The sequence below is a fragment of the Thermobia domestica genome, chromosome 7, assembly GCF_964235325.1.
Source record: "Thermobia domestica chromosome 7, izTheDome1.hap1.1, whole genome shotgun sequence".
Classification (NCBI taxonomy): Eukaryota; Metazoa; Arthropoda; class Insecta; order Zygentoma; family Lepismatidae; genus Thermobia; species Thermobia domestica.
The window spans coordinates 207,491,170-207,497,169 of NC_137460.1; the positions used below are offsets into that span (position 1 = coordinate 207,491,170).

Consider the following 6,000-nt stretch of genomic DNA (forward strand, 5'->3'; position numbering starts at 1 on the left):
GCTAAATAAATGGTGACATTACTTTCCGGACAGACCTTGACCATGTTGCAGAAAGAATGTCACTTGAATGACAGAAATGAGGCTTCATGTAGGTAACAAGTAGAACTCGAACCCATGACCCACCAAGATGAGAGAGAAGAACTATGGTTCAATTTGATTTAGGTGTGCCGATCCCAACTATACTGCAATGCTGGGCCGACACGTGGTGAGGGTGTGGCAAGCCACAACCACCTCACCTCAGTCCAAAAATCAGTTTAATATTCTGGACCCACAATGTGGGTCGTATCAGATATTAAGCTGATAAGAACAGATACTACACTTTGATCTTAGCCAAAAGGCCGAGAAGCGATGACGAGAGCATTTTTTTTTTTTTTTTTTTTTTTTTTTTTTTTTTTTTTTTTTTATTTTTTTTTTTTACGTTTACCCGCTTAAAGGGTTGCGCCCTTTCTTCGGGAAGAGGTCGGATTGTATAGGAGCATCAATTTTAATATGAGAGGGTCTAGGTGGTGTTTAGTCATCTTTATTTAACATTTTATTCAGTTCACTCATAGGGATGGGCATCAATTAAATGAGGGCAATTTTCATCTGCCATGGATGCTAAGGAAGATCGTCTGGCTGACATATAAGTCGTAGTCGTTCCTTAACTTCGGCGCCTGAAATGAAGAGAACATAACAAAACACAGTTGTGGTGATTCAGGTTCATCTGGAGCTATAAAACATACGGTGAAATCACAGAAATAGACGGTAGGCAAGACAGGAAGAGTGGTAGATGTCATGAGGGTGAAGTGCTATGACGTCACAACACATGGGTATTGTTAGTAAGACGAATGCTGTTAGCTTCTGTTCCTGGGGCGACTCAGGAACTAATGAAGACAAAGGCAGCCCTGTTAGTGGTTGATTTACTGTGCATGAGATGGATAGATGAGCGGTGAAACTGTGCCAGGATGATAAATGTCGAAAACTTCCGGATCGACGTTCTCGCGGCCGATGTTCAAATGATACAGGGTCATCAGATGTTGTAAAGGTGTCGGATAATAAACAGCAGGGGTGTCATAGTCTCTATCATAGCGGAGAATGTTCAGGAATACTGGATGAGCAGTTGTAATGCGTTTCGTAATGTATTTTAAGCGGAGAGCCTCAAGATGGGATAAGAGCGGGGGAAAATGAATACGGTCGTAGAGTAGACGGGTTGGGTGGGGGAGCTGGATACGGAAGGCTAAACGAAATGCATGGCGTTCGAGTATTGCTAGCTTTCGATAGTACTTAGGAGGAGCTGGCAACCAAGCTGTGTGACCATAGGTTAAGACCGGACGCATGAAAACTTTGTAAGTGTTTAGGAGGAGATTTGAATGTAGACCCCACGTGGTACCAACTAGTCGTTTCAGTAAGTTAAGTCTGTTTTTGGCTTTCTCGATGACAGTGAGAAGGTGCGGTGTCCAAGTAAGCTTGGAATCGAACACAATGCCCAGATACTTAAGAGTGTTATGGATGGTGACTGGTGAGTTCTCAACATGAAGTCGTAACAAATGAGGATTTCGGTGTACTCTAGATCGACGACCAGATGGTAAGAAAACGATAGCTTGCGTTTTAGTAGCATTGATAGCCAAACGCCAAACGTTGCACCAGTCAACAAATGTGTCAATTGACTGTTGAAGGCGTTGTTGGATACCAGTAATTGTCCGTCCGACAGCGAGAAATGCAGTATCGTCAGCGAATTGGAAAAGTTGTGTACCAGGAGTGGTTGGTAAGTCGGAGACATATAGCAAATACAGCAGAGGAGAGAGAGAAGATCCCTGAGGAACGCCAGAATTAAGGAATATTGGAAATGACAGAGCATCATTGATCGATATGTAAGCAAGTCGGGCTGTGAGAAAGGAGTGTATAGTTCGTATGTAAGAGAGAGGAAGTTGGAAAGAGTATAACTTGTAAATAAGACCCTGGTGCCAAACTTTATCGAATGCTTTTTCTAGATCGAATGTAACCAGACATGATGGATGACCCTGGTTGAATTGATTGTATATAGAGGTGCTGAGACGTAACAGGGGGTCCAGAATGCTGAAATTGGGGCGAAATCCAGCTTGATGCAATGGTAGAAGAGCGTTAGTCTCTAAGTGATCGTGGAGACGACGCACTAATATACGTTCAAATATTTTGCTGAACGTAGACGTCAATTGTATAGGTCGATAAGAGGTAACGTCAGAGGGTGGTTTATTAGGTTTAGGAAAGAGTAATACTTTTGAGTACTTCCAAGTGATGGGGAAAAAACCAGTACGGAGTATAAATGTATAAATAAAACTGAGGATGGTGAAGACAACAGGAGGTGCGTTTTTAATGAGAGTATAGGTAAGCCCATCAAAGCCTGGTGCAGTATTTCGTTTTTTAAGGAGAGTAGACTGGATGTCTGGCGGTTGGATGGGTACTGTGAGTGTATTATTTGGTTCCAGAGCGTGACTATGATGTGGTTGCAAATGTGTTAAGTTAGGATCAGATAACCGATCGATTTCTGCAAGTAAACGCTGTGGAGTATGCCAGCCAGGTAAGGGAGTAAAGATATTTTGGAAGTGGGCGGCAAAGGTATTGGCCTTGTCCTGATCAGAAGAGAGTGCTTGCTGGTTTACAACTAGTGGGTATGGTGTCCTTTGGAATTTGCCAACGAGTTGATTGAACTGTCGCCAATATTTGGTAGGATGGGATGTTTCGTTGAGTTTGTTACAAGTTCTGGTCCAGTGAAGGCGTTTGTATGCGATTATGTAGTTATGAGTGATTCGAAGATATTGTCTATGAAGGCGAAGTGCTTCTAAATTACGCCTGCGAGTGTATTCTCTGTAGGCACGTCGAGCTGCAGTTATGAGAGAAAGGTATCGTGGAGGAAGTTTCGGTTTGTGCGGGGAAATATATGCGGTTGGAATGTGGTGATCAGCTGCTGTTTGTAAGGTCTGAGTGAGATGTTGCACGGCAGTGTCTAGGTCATGTTGTGATGTTAGCTCTAAAGTATCAGAAAGTGCTGCGGTGATGGTCGCTTGGTACGCTGGCCAGTTGGCCTGATGATACATATAAACTTTTCTCTTCGGTATGGTATGGTGTGAAGAAGTGTTGGTAGCAAGAGACAGCTTGATAGGAACGTGGTCGCTCCCCAAGGAATCCAAAACGTCAATATTGATATGAGAGTTGAGTGTTGTAGAGGATATAACGATATCAGGTGTGGTATTGCTAGATGGCCGAGTTGGCCGAGGAAGTACATGGAAGTGGCCGGTCGTATTAAGCGTGACGAAATTCAAAAATCGTTGTTGTTCGTGTTGAGGCCGGCTGTGAAAATTGATGTCTCCCATGATAATGAATTTACGATAGGTGTCAGAGAGGTACTGAAAAAACTGATATGGTATATCCTGTCTCGGCCTGACATAGATGGTTGCATAAGCTATAGTATGATTCCTGAGATATAAGAGAACAACATTGTATTCGGGCAACTGAAAAGCAGGAGGTAGGATAATAGACCGATGGGGAATGCGAGATTGCAAGCCAATAGCTGTACCTCCATGGAGACGAGCGCCGTTCGGTCCATCATGTCTGTGGAGAACGTATTTAGGAATATAGCAGGGTATATAGGGAGCCAGGAACGTTTCGTTGAGAGCAAAAGCGGTGATGTTTTCCTCCAGAAGAAGTTGTTGAAACAGTACTTGATGCGTAAGAAGAGATCTTATGTTCAAAAATAAGAAATTGTAAGCCATAATGATGTGGACCAGAAGTATGGAAATAGCACTGATACTACGGAGCATGTTCAAACAGCCGTTTCAATGGGTTGAATTTGGAAATGAACGTTGGATCCACTGTATGTGGCGTGTAATGTGAGATTGTAAAGAAGTTTAGCGGAGTGAATGATTTGGTTGAGGACGTGCTGGCGCTGAAATGGCAGGATGTTCTGTAAAGTAAGAGTTAAGAATCGTAAGAGGTCTTCTACTGTGACAGGATGTGTCAGTGAGTTTGCAGGTGGGGTGCTGTCATCAGAAGTTTTGATAGGTGCTACTAATTCTGGTTTATCAGGTGCAGGTGCGGGCTTGGCACGACAACGGTAACTGTATGTAGGGTGCTTTTCAGGGCAAGTGGTGCATTGAGGAGGTGCGCTTGAATTGGGGCAATTTCTGGTCAGATGATTGCCACTACAGTACCCGCATTTGACGGTGTTTGTGCAATTATGAGTGTAATGATCGTTGTAGGTTTGGCATTTCTCGCATCGTATTGGAAGAGGTGGAGGCGTGCGAGAAGGCTCTACCTTGTAGCGGCGGCGATATATATAAGCACCGTTAGCCAAAAGATGATCAATTATTTGCTGCTGGTCGGTCAAAACACGCACAAGGTAGGTAGGGCCATTGTTGTTACGAATTCGAATACATTTTTTGATTTCCAGGCCCTCGTATCGCAGCTCATCAAAGATCTCATCGTCAGTGAGTTCGGGTTCAATGCCTCGGATAACGACTGAGAGAAGTGGTGGACGACGAGGTGGCGGAGGTGTTTTCCGTTGGCTCGGATTGAGAGGTGACAACACAGCCTGGGGTCCAAAAATTTCATAGGTGGCTTTGTTTCTAACATGAATATGAAAGTTAGGGTTAGGCGATTTCAATATGATTCCATCCCTAGTAGGAATGATTTGGTGGACATCAGCGCGCGGAACATATTTATTGATTTGCATAAAGATGGCACGTGCAGTCCGGTACTTGGTATCGAAATTCTTCAGGATGAAATTATACATGGTTTCTCTGTTAGCTGGCAAAGTAGGAGAGGATGGCGCATTAGCCCAGTCCATCTCGGAGTTTCTCGCAGTCACTGTGGCATTGGAACATTCTCCATCAGAGCTATAGTGTCTTGGTTTCTTAGCGTCTGATTCCTTGGAGTGCCCAATCGGAGATCGTGAGCGAGATCGAGATTCAGTTTGCTTAGAGGTATCTGCTTTAGTGGTCTTCGTACCAGCAGAGTGACCTGGTTTCGTGGTTGTACCCTTCGCTCCCGTCGGGGAGGGGGGCATGATGATGATCTAAACTAGCAACGATGCGATTCAGATGAAGGTGTTGTTAGGCAGTAGTATGAATGAAGAGCGAGAGGAAGCCCACTGTGGCTCTCACTTGAGGAAGCAATACGTCCTCGCGGAGATGTCGGTCAGTGCAAGCACTGGCCCTCCACAACAAGAGATGAAGAAACGATTAGATGATGATGACCACGGGCTCCCACTTGAGTCAGCAATACGGACTGCAAGGGGATGTCGATTGTCTAGAGCAGAACAATCCTCCCTAAATGAACAAAAACGCAATTAGATGCTCACAGAGCGTTAAGAATCAAGCTCAGATATATGAATCGATGATTCGACCCTGAATTCTGAGTTGATGATGATGGACGAGAGCACGCGGTTTTCCGGTTTATATTATCAATGTTTCAACAGCTGGGGTGAGAGTTAGTGGTGTTAGACACCTTTCATTCAATCCAAAATAGATATGGCCCAAATAAATGTAAATCTTAGACGCTGCTATTTGGTTCCAATAAGTGCTTTCATTTTCATGCTTGTCTAATTTGCGGTTCTATCTCGATTTGAAATTGCACTACTAGCATGTATTTAACAAGTCCCTATACATACATAGCTGCTACGCAACCCATCCGCCATGTTGGTGCCATTCACAACATCCAGTATATATTGCATGAAAATCGGAAAATTACATTTATTAAAGCTATCTCAATGTTTCATCAGCTTTTCATGGATTATTTACCAATCATTCCATTGTTAAATGTTATTGTTTTCGTATTGTAAACAGCCAGAAAATTGTTGCATAGCAATAGTGCGCTCACAGATAGAACAGTTTCGGTTTGCGTTACACAGTTGGAAATAGGCATCAAATATCTTCAAGAAAGCACAACCAACTACATATACGTACATTTCGAAACATAAATAGCTGTAAACTATACCATAATCATTTTATTCCTCTCAGTTGTGCCCATGTTCAAGACGTAAAACAA

The 6,000-nt window shown here is 43.4% G+C and overlaps 1 non-coding gene across 1 annotated transcript; it reads right to left on the minus strand.

The window, feature by feature from the left end:
* Positions 1-157: 157 nt before the first annotated feature.
* Positions 158-350, minus strand: LOC145691177 (U2 spliceosomal RNA). The gene has a single exon (XR_014132386.1). It is a non-coding gene; the product is annotated as a U2 spliceosomal RNA (small nuclear RNA).
* Positions 351-6,000: the final 5,650 nt, after the last annotated feature.